At 41.1% G+C, this 16405-nt stretch overlaps 1 long non-coding RNA gene and 1 pseudogene across 3 annotated transcripts in view; one reads left to right on the forward strand and one right to left on the reverse strand.

Annotated features, from left to right (window-relative positions):
* Positions 1–16405, reverse strand: part of LOC104999087 — a 283904-nt gene that overhangs the window by 191986 nt on the left and 75513 nt on the right. The gene's annotated exons all lie outside the window — the stretch shown is intronic.
* Positions 12800–13436, forward strand: LOC104999085 (annotated as a pseudogene).

The following is a 16405-nucleotide window of genomic DNA, read 5'->3' on the forward strand; positions in this document are numbered from 1 at the left end:
CAGCCCAGCGTTTCTCATGATGTACTCTGCATATAAGTTAAATAAACAGGGTGACAATATACAGCCTTGATGTACTCCTTTTCCTATTTGGAAGCAGTCTGTTGTTTCATGTCCAGTTCTAACTGTTGCTTCCTGACCTGCATACAAATTTCTCAGATCAGGTGTTCTGGTATTCCCATCTCTTTCAGAATTTTCCACAGCTTATTGTGATCCACACAGTCAAAGGCTTTGGCATAGTCAATAAAGCAGAAATAGATGTTTTTCTGGAACTCTCTTGCTTTTTCCATGATCGAGTGGATGTTGGCATTTTGGTCTCTGGTTCCTCTGCCTTTTCTAAAACCAGCTTGAACATCAGAAAGTTCATGGTTCACATGTTGCTGAAGCCTGGCTTGGAGAATTTTGAGCATTACTTTACTAGCATGTGAAATGAGTGCAATTGTGTGGCAGTTTGAGCATTCTTTGGCATTGCCTTTCTTTGGGATTGGAATGAAAACTGTCCTTTTCCAGTCCTGTGGCCACTGCTGAGTTTTCCAAATTTGCTGGCATATTGAGTGCAGCACTTTCACAGCATCATCTTTCAGGATTTGGAATAGCTCAACTGGAATTCCATCACCTCCACTAGCTTTGTTCATAGTGATGCTTTCTAAGGCCCACTTGACTTCACATTCCAGGATGTTTGGCTCTAGGTCAGTGATCACACCATCGTGATTATCTGGGTCGTGAAGATCTTTTTTGCACAGTTCTTCTGTGTATTCTTGCCACCTCTTCTTAATATCTTCTGCTTCTGTTAGGTCCATACCATTTCTGTCCTTCATTGAGCCCATCTTTGCATGAAATGTTCCTTTGGTATCTCTGATTTTCTTGAAGAGATCTCTAGTCTTTCCCATTCTGTTGTTTTCCTCTATTTCTTTGCATTGATCGCTGAAGAAGGTTTTCTTATCTCTTCTTGCTATTTTTTGGAACTCTGCATTCAGATGTTTATATCTTTCCTTTTCTCCTTTGCTTTCTGCTTCTCTTCTTTTCACAGCTATTTGTAAGGCCTCCCCAGACAGCCATTTTACTTTTTGCATTTCTTTTCCATGGGGATGGAATCTTGATGGAGTCTTGATCTCTGTTTCCTGTACAATGTCAAGAACCTCATTTCATAGCTCATCAGGCACTCTATCTATCAGATCTAGGCCCTTAAATCTATTTCTTACTTCCACTGTATAATCATAAGGGATTTGATTTAGGTCATACCTGAATGGTCTAGTGGTTTTCCCTACTTTCTTCAATTTAAGTCTGAATTTGGCAATCAGGAGTTCATGGTCTGAGCCACAGTCAGCTCCTGGTCTTGTTTTTGCTGACTGTATAGAGCTTCTCCATCTTTGGCTGCAAAGAATATAATCAGTCTGATTTCGGTGTTGACCATCTGGTGATGTCCATGTGTAGAGTCTTCTCTTGTGTTGTTGGAAGAGGGTGTTTGTTATACCAGTGCATTTTCTTGGCAAAACTCTATTAGTCTTTGCCCTGCTTCATTCCATATTCCAAGGCCAAATTTGCCTGTTACTCCAGGTATTTCTTTACTTCCTACTTTTGCATTCCAGTCCCCTATAATGAAAAGGACATCTTTTTTGGGTGTTAGTTCTAAAAGGTCTTGTAGGTCTTCATAGAATCGTTCAGCTTCAGCTTCTTCAGTGTTACTGGTTGGGGCATAGACTTGGATTACTGTGATATTGAATGGTTTGCCTTGGAAATGAACAGAGATCATTCTGTCGTTTTTGAGATTGCATCCAAGTACTGCATTTCGGACTCTTTTGTGGACCATGATGGCTACTCCATTTCTTCTGAGGGATTCCTGCCCGCAGTAGTAGATATAATGGTCATCTAAGTTAAATTCACCCATTCCAGTCCATTTCAGTTCGCTGATTCCTAGAATGTCGACATTCACTCTTGCCATCTCTTGTTTGACCACTTCCAATTTGCCTTGATTCATGGACCTGACATTCCAGGTTCCTATGCAATATTGCTCTTTACAGCATCGGACCTTGCTTCTATCACCAGTCACATCCACAGCTGGGTATTCTTTTTGCTTTGGCTCCATCCCTTCATTCTTTTTGGAGTTATTTCTCCACTGATCTCCAGTAGCATATTGGGCACCTATTGACCTGGGGAGTTTCTCTTTCAGTATCCTATAATTTTGCCTTTTCATACTGTTCATGGGGTTCTCAAGGCAAGAATACTGAAGTGGTTTGCCCTTCCCTTCTCCAGTGGACCACATTCTGTCAGATCTCTCTACCATGACCCGCCCATCTTGGGTTGCCCCACGGGCATGGCTTAGTTTCATTGAGTTAGACAAGGCTGTGGTCCTTGTGTGATTAGATTGACTAGTTTTCTGTGAGTATGGTTTCAGTGTGTCTGCCCTCTGATGCCCTCTTGCAACACCTATTGTCTTACTTGGGTTTCTCTTACCTTGGGCGTGGCGTATCTCTTCACGGCTGCTCCAGCAAAGCGCAGCCAATGCTCCTTACCTTGGACGAGGGGTATCTCCTCACCACCACCCTTCCTGACCTTCAACGTGGGATAGCTCTAGGCCCTCCTGTGCCCACGCAGCCACGGAGTGGGGTTGGTCCTCCCACCCGCCACCCCTGGCCTCGGGCTTAAGGGCGTAGGGTATCTCCTCCCAGCTGCCGCCCCTGACCTCAGACGGGGGGTAACTCCTCTCATTGCTGCCCCTGACCTCGGACACTGGGTATCTCCTCTCGGGCACCCCCCCTGACCTCGGACGTGGGGTAACTCCTCTTGGCCTCCGCCCTTCAGGCATGGGGTCCTCTCGACTTCTGCCCCTGACCTCAGACGTGGGGTAGCTCCTCTCGGCCACGCTTAGCGCGCCCGTCGCAGCCGCCTAATTTGGCTTTCTCATCTAAAAAACAATAGGAATCATGCAGAATGTAATTCAGAGGAAAATCATGAGGTTAAATACTGATAGGCTAACACAGGTTAAATACTAGTAGATCTGTGCTTCTTCAAGAGCAATCTCTGGACCAACAAAACCAGTACCATATAGGAGGTTATAAAAAAATGCATTTTTCAGTCTCATCACAAACCTAATGAATCAGAAATTTTAGGGTGGTGCCCAGCAATCTGTGGTGTAATCTTTCTTCCAGGTGACTGTATGCACAATAAATGTGGAGAGTTATGGGTAGGGTGAATTTTTTTTTAGTGTCTGGCACAATATAAGTGAAAATAATGGGGCTGTTGTTAATACAGCCAGATAAATAGTCCAGTGGTGCTTCTCTAGGTACATTACTGATGTTTTAGCAGGATATTTTCTTGTTACACAAGACTGTTCCTCACATGTCAATTTTCAGCATTCTTGGATCTTCGGTGCTAAACATCAGCTACAAATACTCCAAATTTTGTGACAAACAAAATATGCCTTCCCTGCATTTCCCAAAACCACATTTTGCAGGAGAGGGACTCAGTTATATCACCAGTTAAGAACCATAACTCAGTAATCAGAATGGTCCCCTGATATGCTTCCTTGTCAGATTATAAATGGACTTCTGTGGAAGGGAGACGTTGGTACGCATTAGAAGAAATTTGAGTGGCAAAGCAGCACTGACATTTTGGATCCTCTGAATTGCCTATTTATCAGACTCTGCAGGGAATATAAAGATGAATTAGAAATGATTTCTGCCCTCAAGGAGTTTCAGCATAATTGGAGGAGTTAAAGTAATTGCAAAAATAATTATATCAGATGGAATAGTGGAAGTCTCTAAGAAATGCCAACTGATATTGGAATTCTGAAAGAGTAACCACTAATAGCACAGGGAGCTAGGATACATTGCTTGATGAAGTCAGTATTTGAGACAATAAATAAATGCCTTTGACTAAAAGGATTTAGATTTCCTCAGTTTAACAGAAAGTAAATAATAACACTATGTCATTTTTATGGATAAGAAGAAACAGATGTATGTGAGTAAAAGAGTGAGAGATACAAAGACATGAGGTGATTATGAGTAAAAAAAATCCTTTCAGAACTAATAATCCACTGTTTCCGAATACAAATCAACTAGGAAAGTTCTCAAAAATGCTAGCACCATCCTAGCACCTAGCATCTACCAACTCTCCACAAATTCTTATCAATAGAGATCTCCATTTCTTCTTGCCAATCAGCGAGAAGTTTCAAAGTCTTTAATCAAATACTGCCTCCTTCATCAGAGATGGAAGGAGATACTCCCAAAGAATTCCACATGTTAACAGAGGAGCACAAATGTTTTCAGTTTTCAAAATTCTCATGCTGTTCCTAGTCTTGGTGTTACTAGAGGAAAGGTGTGGTGGGAGGAGGGGAACGAAGACAACCTGTGCTGCTCATCTGGGACACAGGGGTCTCCTTAAGGCTTGTACAGCAAAAATCACAAGCATCATGCTAATCAGCTATTAATGGTGGCCGGGAGAGGACTGTGAGGCCACAGTTAGCAAGAACAATGCCATAAACAATTAACAATGTCTACCATGAAAAAGTGTTAACTTGTGATTAGAAAGAAAGTTTGCCCCATATAATTTCTATGCAGTGGTAAAAAAAAATGCCTTAAGCTATTATTTAGTCAATAGGATAAATGAATCTGTATTAAACTCGGGGCACTTGATATTGGAATTCTGTTGAAGTATTTGATTTCTATTTAGACAGATCTACACAGAGATCTACACAGATCTCTGAAACATTGTCTTCCATCCTAATAGCATGCCCTTTTCTCCATTTGGAATCAGACTAGCAGTAATAAGCTGTACTTTGTTAGTTCATTCATTCATTCAGACTGTCATTCACCTCTTGGTTACCTACTACTGGGTAACAGATCTCTCCCAAACTTGGTGGTCTGAATCAACAATAATCATGTTATTACCTCTCCTAGTTTCTAAGGCTCAGAAATTTTGGAAAGGCTCTGATAGGTGGTTTTGGTTCAGGGTTCTCATTTGGTTTCAAGTCAGATGGTGGCTGGAGGGAAGAGAGGACAAGGCTGGGGCAGCTGGGGGATGGGGGAGTGCAGGGGGAATGCAGCTGGGTACCTCATTCTCTTCATACGGTTTCAGGGCCTCTTCAAGTGGGTTGATTTGAACTGCAAAGGGAAGATGTATCACCATGTATAACCTCGTCTCTTAAGTTACACAGTATCAATTTCACAGTATCCTATTGGATATAAGCAAAAAAAAAATGCCCTTCACCCCTCCAAGATTGAAGATGTGGAGACTAATTCTCTACCTCTTGATGAAGATGTGACTGCTGCTGCTGCTAAGTCACTTAAGTCGTGTCCGACTCTGTGCAACCCCATAGATGGCAGCCCACCAGGCTCTGCCATCCCTGGGATTCTCCAGGCAAGAACACTGGAGTGGGTTGCCATTTCCTTCTCCAGTGCATGAAAGTGAAAAGTGAAAGTGAAGTCGCTCAGGTGTCCGACTCTTCGCAACCCCATGGACTGAAGCCTACCAGGCTCCTCCGTCCATGGGATTTTCCAGGCAAGAGTACTGGAGTGGGTTGCCATTGAAGATGTGACTAGGTTTTATTAACAGAAAAACATGGAGGCTGGGAGATACTACTGTCATAATCTTTGGAAAATATGATCAGCCATAGTCACAAATGTTTGCTGAGAACCTGTGATGTGCCAGGCTACAGACATACTGAGAATCACGAAGACAAACAAGGTCCTTCCTCCTGTGAGGTGTATGTCCTACTGAAGATGAGTGAAGAGATGAACAAAAAGTAAACACACCAGGAAGCCCATTTGGGATAGTGATAAGTGACATAAAGAATATTTAAAAATTAGAGTAATTGGGTCTAAGGGAGGTTTTAGAGAAAGGTGGTTAGGATAGGGCTCTCTTAATCAGAGAACTTAATGATGAGAGGAAACCAGTTACATAGACATCTTGGGGGAAAACAGATTCTAGACAGGTGGAAGAGCAAATGCATAGCATGTGAAGTAGGAGGGAGTTTGGTATGCTTGAGAAACAGCAAAATGCAGAATAGTGAGCAACAAGGAAGGTGACACAGAATGAGGTCCGAGAAGCAAACTGGGGACAGCTCAGGGAGAGCTTCAAGGGTAAGAGAAGAATGGATTTTGTTTCAGTCCTCATGTAAGCTCTATGAGTGGAGGTACTTACTCTGCTTATTCACTTGTTGGCACCACATGACACAGAACTCTGAAACAGCTGACACTCACCAGAGATCTGTTGGACTGAGAATGAATCAAGGGCATCAAAACTCACTGAGGGAATAGTTATCGTCACACTCCCAACCCAAGGCAAGCTCCATGTGGCAGGAACATTTTCCAAGGTGATAGAGTGGTTGAGATCTCATGTCAAATCTTTAACTTAAGACTGGCTGGGCTACTCAATTGTATCTATTACCACCTAAATGAAGATGCATAAGAGGGAATTAATTATAATGTGTCTTGCCCTGCCCCTGAATAATTAAATATTTTATTGTGATGTTACAATCTGAATTTATTATCCTTTGCTGGGGAACAAAATTAAACATAACGAGGGCTGTTAGTCTCCTCACAGTTCTGCTTGTATCCTGTATCTTATATCATTTTTACCACTTTGATTAATGAGTTTAATTTACTCTGACTGGAGTATGTAGCACTCAGTGTGGTGGGGGGAGGTGAGACTATTAAAATCCTTTCAATTATACTAATAATGCCAAATCTGCATGTGTTAACAAGGGTGCACCATTAATTAGCTTTTGGAGGTGGTTTCTGGAAAGGTAGCAGAGTAGCTTTAAAGTTGCCTCGGTGATACCAGGAGATAACTATTAAGCTGACAAACAGAGTGTGACATTACGTATTCCCTCAAGATGAAGAGCCTTTGGTATCTCAAGGTGTAGAAAATCGCACATGATAGATGGACACATTCTTAACTTGCTGTGTGAGATGACTTCTGCTTACCCCTCCAGGTCCACTGTTTTTCCTCCTCCCTCTGCTCTCTGCCCCAGGGCTGCCCTGCATGCAACAGATCAATGGGACTTGCAGGCACTCTGCCTGTTGGTTGGATGTGGCTAATGGAAGCTCAGCAGGAGATGGGGGTATTTATTCCTTGGCTTTCCCTGGACCTACAACCACTTTAGCTCAAGACAACTCTCCTTACTCATCTCTCTCCCTCTGGTTCTGCTAACATCTTTCTATTTTGGTCCCCTTTCGATCTAGAAGAGGTAATCGCATTCCCTCCAGTCCTGGCCCAGGTCCTTACGCCCCTCTATGACTCTCCCACACCCTATCCCCATCTTTGTAAACAGTGCCTTTGAAAATGGACCCTCCCTGAAATAGCCCGCTTTGAGTGTACTGTTTCCTGTTGGAACTCTAATTGCTGCCCTCTTGTTAATACCAATGTTTGATATATTATAATTCTGTAAAAGTTTCGTTAAAATTGACTGCATCATTCAAACAGGTTTCCATATTCTGCTTTTAAGATGAGATAGGATTATATTTAAAGGGTTATGCTTTTTCATATGGCCTTCCCAGGTGGCTCAGTGCTAAAGAATCCTCCTGCCAATGTAGGAGATGTGAGTTTGATCCCTGAGTTGGGAAGATTACCTGGAGGACAAAATGGTAACCTCATTTCTCTACTGTCAATATTTGTTTTGAGAAAAACCTAGAATATTTTGGATGGCTGGTAGGTGGGAAACAATCTTTAACAGTTGAAACAAGTGCTTCTAAAAATAAACCATTTTTTAAAATTACATATTTCCAACATATATGAAATAAATATAATGCGGTCAACAAATTTTCTCCTGGGTCACTATTTTAAAAACAGCACATCAGTTATTCTCTAAGAGAGGAATACACAGGCCTCAATGTTTATGCAAAGAAGTATATATTAGAAATATATATTCATAAATCAATGTACAGTATACACCTGCACTTATTTAAAAAAATGTTCTAGAATTCCAATTATTTGAGGAGAAAAAGGTGATGAAGCTTCTTAGTACCAAATTCTAAAACTTAGTCACAAAATTCTTTTTATGTTTGCTAGAGAGAAGTTGACACAGGAGTCTGTGCGAGGAGCGTCCTTAGGCCCTGGTCTCCTTTGCCTGACCTTCCACTCTCATGCCCACAATATTTTTCTCCTCCAGATTAGAGATTTCAGTGAGGTCCTTGTGTCTCAGTTGCAGGGGTGGTGAAGCCTGCTAGTCCACCCAGCACTCTTTCTCCCCTTAACACTTGCTAACAGATTTTACTGGGATTGGAAATGAATGTGGCCCCATAATGAGTTTTGGCCACTGAGATGTAAGCAGAAGTTATTGGGTAGGGTTTATGGACAATATACTTTAAATGTATGTCCCCTTGTCTTTTTATTTCCCACCTGGAAATTAAGTTTATTGGCTGGAACTCCAAGAACCCCTTTTGAAACGTTACCCTGCAGATAGATGCCATATCCTCAAGGAGAAGGGGCGGGAGGAAAGGAAACGTGCTAGGACACTAGTGGAGCCATGGGTCTGCAGCAGCCCTGGGTAACTCACCACTCGCTATGTCAGCAACTCTCCTGCTGAACCCACTGTCACTTGTACCTTAATGAAATGCCTAAGTAACACCCAGAGGAAATGACCCTGGGTACCATTTGCGCCATCCGCAAGAGGAGACTGGCTTCTTTTATGATTAAGACACATTTCTGAAATGTAGGTTTAGACAAGCTTTCACTCCTGAAGTGGAGTTAGAGCATAGATATAACCTTATTTTTACTAACCAGAATAGAAGATTTATCGATTCTCAGAATCCCCCTGTAAATTTCCGTGTTTAGATCTTTCTCTGGGTTCTTGATACACTTTTTCACTCTAAGGTTTATTTCATATGATTTGTAATTTTTTCAATAGTCTTGCTAAAGATGACATACCATGTTGGATTCTTTGTAGACTAGCATGTGTGATTCTGCTTCTTTTTGAAGTGGAAACTTACAATCCACCCTGCTATACTGTGAATCCAGAGAGCATGGACCACGTGTGTTTTGTTTCCCAAGTACCTGGTAGAGCCACCTCAATAGACAAATGTTCAGACAGTGAATGAATAAAAGAAGAGGTCAGTGAAAAAAATAAAAGAAAATAAGTTAGAATAGAGAGGCTCTTTAAAGGTTGAAGTAATGAGGGGAACTATAAAAGAGAATTTAATTTTGTCAAAGTGGAGGCTAGAGGGGAAGGGGCTACTAACTGAATCCTGTGTGTTGTGGAGTGAAGAAGTTAGGAGTTAGGGGACCAGGAGACAATGTCTATGAACTCTATTTTGTCTCGTTCCAGAAGCCAAACTGGAACAGAAGCCAAGTGTTTAAGAATTTAAGTACTTTGGTGTGACAAAGACCCTAAGCAGGAGGAATGACCTCAAGAACCCCAAACAATCTCTACATTCTGGTCAAGGGTATTTAAGCTCATCACAATCAGAACAACAAAAGCATTTTTGGTCACTCTTTAGTTAACAAATAACTCCAATCAGTAGGTATTAAGAGTGGGGAAATGTGCACAGCAGTAACTCATTTCACAACTGTGCCCATGACCTTGGCCCCTCTGGCCCCTCTGCTGCTGCTGCTGCTGCTAAGTTGCTTCAGTCATATCCGAAGTTGTGCGACCCCAGAGACGGCAGCCCACCAGGCTCCCCGTCCCTGGGATTCTCCAGGCAAGAAGACTGGAGTGGGTTGCCATTTCCTTCTCCAATGCATGATAGTGAAAAGTGAAAGTGAAGTCCCTCAGTCGTATCTGACTCCTAGTGACCCCATGGACTGCAGCCTACCAGCTCCCTCCATCCATGGGATTTTCCAGGCAAGAGTACTGGAGTGGCCCTTCTGCTAAGATGTGCTAATTCCCATCAATACGGTGCTCCCAAACCCAGCACTCAGGCACCCCTGGAGAGCGTCTCCTGGGTGTGACAGTTGTGCCTTTAAGCATTCTTGCCCTTCTGGTTCCTTGTTCTGCTGGCTCACTTATAACAAGTATTATGTAATCATCTGACCCTGAGCCAAGGACACAGGCCTGCGGAGGCCCCAGCTGATGTGGGAGCAAAGCTTTTAGCTTTGTGAGGCTGAGGCTGCTGGGCTAAGCAGTATCCTAGGACTTACAGATGTTGCTCTTGGGTAGTTAGTTATTCTGCTACATTCTTTTCCTAAGAGGTGGACAAATCTTTGCAGATAAAGCAGTTACTTGTACACCCCAGTTCCACATGGGCTTGTTTATAACATACCACCAAAACATGTTTCCCATGGAATCCTGAGATTCACGGGGGGCTTACATGGTGATGGATGTGTTCCTCTTGTCTAGAGTTCTGAGTCACTCTGTGATTTGTATGAATTTGCTTTGCTCTCCGGTAATAAAATCAAATCTACAACTGGTCAGATTTTCTTTTCTTACAGGAATAACGCTTATATTTATTATTCTGTGCCTGTTGCCAGACAATGAGTAGACTGGCTCTAGCAGGTTGGCAGGAACACAGGCAGCGCAGTATAAAGGACACTGAAACAAAGGCAAGGATACCTGCATTCTGGCATTTCCTCTACCATCACCAGGTTCCTGATGCTGAGATAATGCTCAAACAACTTCTCTTTGGAGAAACTCTCCCTGATCTCACTGCATCCTCCCCTATCTCCCATGGTTTCATCCTTCTCCTCTCTGCTCCTTGTATTTCCCTGAGTTTTACTTGATGAAGCTTTGCTTCAGATAACAAAGCAACAAAACAACAAAGGTCTGACCTTGAAACACTTTTAAAGAGCATACACACTGGAAGGTGGAATGAGGATATAAACATTCCCCGCCCCCCTCCCCCGCCCAACAGGAGTATTTCTCATCAGCTCCATGTTAAATACCATGTCTTCCATCAATACCACCCTATTTGGATAACTTTCTTTTTGTTGTTTAAGCCCAGTTGTTTCTGCATTCCCCTATTCCTTGCCTTCCCTGGTTTGTGAAGGTCAGTCATAACTAAGGTGCCATGCTAATACTGGGGGAAAGATGCTGAATATGATTCTGGCTATTGTCCATCCTCATTCTTTACTGGCCTCCATGGAGGCGCCCCCTGTTCTGCTGGTCCCTGGCCATCCTAGACAGGTGTCTGCTGAGGTGCACCTGGCCCTGCCTGTTCTCTGGAGCTGGAGTCCATGACACCCTTCTGCAGCCCTCACATGATGTTATTAGACTCAGAACAGTAGATCAGAAATGCACATGACACCTGTGACCAGGGCAATGAATTTGGATATTCTTTCCTTCTACTATAAATATGTTCTTCCTATTCAAAAGAAGATGGCTCCTTATATGTTTTGCCTCTTCAACGTCCATCAACAACTCTTACCAAAAGATTCTGCTTATCTGCATAGCAACAAACTCAATTTGCTTATACCTGTGAATCATGAATCTGCTTATGAACAAATATGTTTTGTTCATTTAAAATTTGACCCTTTATATCCACTAAGCCCTATATTTGGAAGGAACAAGATTGGTAACTGTTCGGTAATAAAATGTTTAAATACTTAAACATGTTAACATTTTATTAGTAAACATTAGAGTATATTCTACTCTAGGTGCAGATAATTATATCTACTGTTTTCACTTTTAAATAGACTAACTAGGACTTCAAAAGAAAACCTCAAGATACTTTAAGTCCTGTTTTTCAACTTGTTTTACAAAGAAAAATAGATTTCATTCACATAATCTAGTAGTCATATTTAATTATACATATCTACATTTCAAAGAACATATTTGCCTTGAGCCAGGGAAAACAGAATCCCAACACAGTTCATATTGAATGTGTGCATCCTAGAACATCACATAGAAGCTGACATATGCACTGGAATTATTCATACCACTTGTATACTTTAGGGGATGAACATCTTGAAGATAAACTCAGAATTTTATGAATAGTAAGTCAAATCTTGATCTTCTTTTTGCAATAACTGAAAGCAGAGGGGTAAATAATCCAAAACAGCAAATAATCTAAAAATAACTTAACTTTAATTATGAAATACGTTACACATCTAACCCATTCCAGATGCAGCTAATGATGTTTTACCCAAATTCATAGTGAAACTGATCTAGATACGTATTAGTGTGGGGCAAGCTATGGAAGCAGGTAAGACTGTCTGGAATAAGATACAAAGACAAAGTAGATTCAAAATTCAAATATAATTCCATTGCTTTTTAACTTCCGGGCAAGTCTGTTATTTTAAAGAATCACACGTTTCACATCATTCTCAGAGGACAGGTCTGATTTTTTGTCTCAGATGTAAGCAACTCAAATGTTAAAAGTCACAAAAGGCAGTCAAACACTTGCATTTATTTTATCAGTCCATATTCACCATTGGGCTTTCCCAAGTGACTCAGAGGTAAAGAACCCACCTGCCAATTCAGGAGACACAGGTTCAGTCCCTGGGTCAAGAAGATATCCTGGAAGAATGCATGGCAACCTACTCACACTTCTTGCCTGGAGAATCCCATGGACAGACAGAGAAGCCTGGCAGGCTACGGTCCACAGGGTCACAAAGAGTTGGACACGATGGAAGTGACACAGCACGCAGGCATGAATGCATGGATCCACAATTAGCCCACCAGTATATCTCAACCAAATTTGACAATTTGGACTTGACCAAAATGACCTATAGTTTCCCAACTTTGTGTTACATGACTTTCTTTGCCAGACACACTTTCTCTGCTCCTGTCACAGAATTCAACTCAGGAGGGTGTAACAGAAATGGTTTCTGAGGTTTGAAGTCTGAAAGAAATTACCAAAAACAAACAAACAAACAAACCAGCAATAACAACCAATAATAATTGAGCATGCCTTTCTCACTCCTCAGACGTCTTGGAGGCTGCTCTTGGTTGGGGGTGTCCCTCACCTAAGGCAGGATGATGGTGGCCACAAAGAAAATGAAAAAGTCGCTGGAGTTAGTCAACTCTAGGCTCCAACTGCTTATGAAAAGTGGAAAGTATGTGCTGGGGTACAAGCAGACTCTGAAAATGAGCAGCAAGGCAAAGTAAAACTGGCTATACTTGCCAACAACTGCCCAGTCTTGAGGAAATCTGATATAGAGTATTATGCCATGTTGGCCAAAACTGGTGTCCATCACTACAGTAGCAATAATGTTGAATTGGGCACAGCATGTGGAAAATACTACAGAGTATGCACACTGGTATTATTGATCCAGGTGATTCTGATTATCATTAGAAGCATGCCAGAACAGACTGGTGAAAAGTAAATCATATATAATTTTCCTTAATAAAACTGACTAGAGATTGTTTTTTTTTTTAATAATAATTGAGCCCTTCCTCTATGACAATAATCACAGCAAGAGTCAGACATGTGTCCTCCCATGACACTTTGAATTGTGCTAAGGTTTGGAAACTGTCAGAAATATTTAAGGCCCTGCAGAGCAAAGACAAACTGAGCTTGTCTCAAAACACCAGAAAGTACACGACACTCTTATACTCTGGGAAATCCAAGACTCAGAGCAAGGCAGAGTGAAAGAGAAATAATGATGTTAAGAAAAAGAGCTAAAGTAAATAAATAAGGTGCAATTTATGAGCTATCACTGTCTTCCACATTTGCCTTGTTTTGTGATATCATGCCAGTACTAAAGCGTGTTTTACAAACCTTACAGTCGACATAAGCATTGAAATTAAGAGTAACACACTTCAGATGGATTAAGCTCGGTTCTGAGGCATAAGAATTGACAATAAAGTCTTTGTTTCTTTATACTGGACATTGAAAAACACAACAAAAGATCTGTAACTGATAAGCAAAGACAGAACACAGTCACTAAATTTTACTAGAGACCATTGCAGCTTGTTCTACCTTTATTGTCATAGTGTTTTGCTTATTTTTTCACCATGAATGTCTTTCTACACTGTAGGTACAATGTGCATGTTTGTCTTAATCTCTCTACTAAACTCTAACCGATTTAAACTAAGAGACGGATTTATTTCTCCCTGAGAAAAAATAATGCCAAAGAAGTTAGCCCAGTGCCCTCCACACAATAGGATCTCAGTAACTACCTCTTGAACTGAACTTTGCCTGCAGATCATAGAGACATGAAACACTTAACAGTCATTTAAGAAATGGGGTAGCCTAATGGTCTACAGCAAACTTTCTGTGTTCAAATCCTGGCTCTGATACTTACAAGCTGTTTAACCTTGGACAAACATCCCTTTGCCTCACTTTCTTCATAAGTAAAATTGTAATAATGCCACTGAGTATTAAAAATGTCAATTTATATATAATACTTCAAACACGCTGGCATATATGTAATTATTACCATTATATTGTTCTTAATTTAGTTGTCCATGAAAATTACATTGGATTGAGGTTCCAAAGTAAGAGGAGAAAATAAAAACGTTTCATTCCTCATGAAGGATATTGTTTGCAAGAGATTACAAACTTATAAATCTTCCTCTTTCTTCTGTTCAAGGTAAAATATGGGGAACCCACTAGGGAAATGTCATCTCCTACTCTCTACACAGAGAGCTCCTAATTCATCCCCCTCTAAAATACTCATTATTTAAGAATATTAGACAGACAGAACTTATGGAAAAAGGGACAAAGTATGTTTTGCTTCTCAAGATGACTGTTTTTGTTGGGCATTACTTCTGATTTCACTTCAGTTTGGGCTCCAAGAGCCAGGAAAGTTTTGTAGTTGGTGTCTGATAAATGACAGAAAACAAATACAGTGGATAATCTATCTCACCACACAGCAGAGAACCAAGACAATTTAATAAGGCCTCAGCCTGGCTGATTAATAGTCTATAAATCACTATTTTGCTTCTTGTGCTGATGAGGAATAAGATGCTAGCATCACTTTGAGAAGCCAAAGAATAGCAGGTGTTCCACAAACAGGTCAATGTGACTTTCTTCATCAAGACTTTCTTCCCTGGCCTATCCTTGTCTCTCCTAATCTCCCATTTTACTACACTTCTTAACATCTTTGAGGATCACTGAGGTGCCCAAAGGGCCAAGTGCATCCTTTTTCTCTAACTCCTCCTTGATTAAAGGTCTTGCCCAGCTTAAACAGTTAATTTACAGTAAATATTCCTTAGTGGAGCTCTTAACACACTGTGTTAAATCTTTAGCAGATCAAGCAGACCAAAAAAATAAGGATACAGAAGAAAGGAGAAACAATAAATAATTTTGGTTTTATAGCTATGCATTAAAATGTAGTCCCTAGAGAGGCTACACATTTTTACAAGGCCACAAAGAAGAACATCTCAACAAAATCCTCAAATAAATTGTTCAGGTTTTTCAGATTAGTAGAGGAATGTAGGTAAGACAGTCCAGGGTGATTAAATTTTGAAAGGCCCTGCCTATGTCAGGGTAGAGCAAAGTCCCCCAAAACAGTGCTTGGGAAGTGAGAATGAACGCAGGGTGTGATCAATACAGTTTATGGAGGAGGACAATGGCAAAATGGAAACATCATTTGATTATCTTCCCTGTGAGTCTTGGGGACAAAGATTAATGTTTCAGTTGCAAAGTTCCTGTTATTTTCTCTAATATCTATTCATCTTAGTTTTAATGAACATTGTATCAATATATTACTTAAGAAACTGGTAAAGGTGACACTTTAGGCAAGTTTAATCTAGTGGAAGTCTTGGTCCACCACCCCTTCCACTTCCAGCCATGAATCTGGGTCACTTCTAAAAGTTCTGACAGAAGAGGAAGAAGGTGAAACACATCTAAGAGCTGGCTGGCAGACTCATGGAAATGAAATATTGCTGAGCAGAGCTATTTGGTAATTACAGGCCATTCAAACACTTCCTCTCAGCACTGGAAAAGTGACAATGATTAAGTTGGGTTTTGCCCTCAGTGTGGTAGAAAAGAAAAGAGAAAGCAAAAACAAACAAACAAAAACACAAGAAAATACAATCTAATCCAGAAATGGTTATAGAAATAGTACAGGACCAGCAAGGGAATGCCAGTTAGTGGGAAATAAGAGGTAGGAAAGGGTTTATGAGGGATACAGAAAAGAGGCAACTTTTTAGCTGGTCCAGGGAGAGAAGGGTAATAAGATGGTCCTGATTGAAGGTGGAAGTCTTGCAAACAAGAAAGAACACGGTCCATGGACAGCTTGGGGAACTCTGCTGCTGCTGCTAAGTCGCTTCAGTTGTGTCCGACCCTGTGAGACCCCATAGACAGCAGCCCACCAGGCTCCACCATCCCTGGGATTCTCCAGGCAAGAACACTGGAGTGGGTTGCCATTTCCTTCCCCAATGGGTGAAAGTGAAAAGTGAAAGTGAACTCTAAGGACCTCCAAAGTGAGTAACTCAGCAATTAGTGATAGTATAGTATATTTTTTATTAAAAGAATATATATATATATATATATATAATGTTTATCCTAATCCTTCTATAATACTCAGAGGAAACAACCTAAACCCTTTCTCTTAACACATCTCAGCAAAAGCAATCTGCTTCTAA

Source organism: Bison bison, unplaced genomic scaffold, assembly GCF_000754665.1.
Source record: "Bison bison bison isolate TAMUID 2011002044 unplaced genomic scaffold, Bison_UMD1.0 scf7180017864343, whole genome shotgun sequence".
NCBI classification, from domain to species: domain Eukaryota; kingdom Metazoa; phylum Chordata; class Mammalia; order Artiodactyla; family Bovidae; genus Bison; species Bison bison.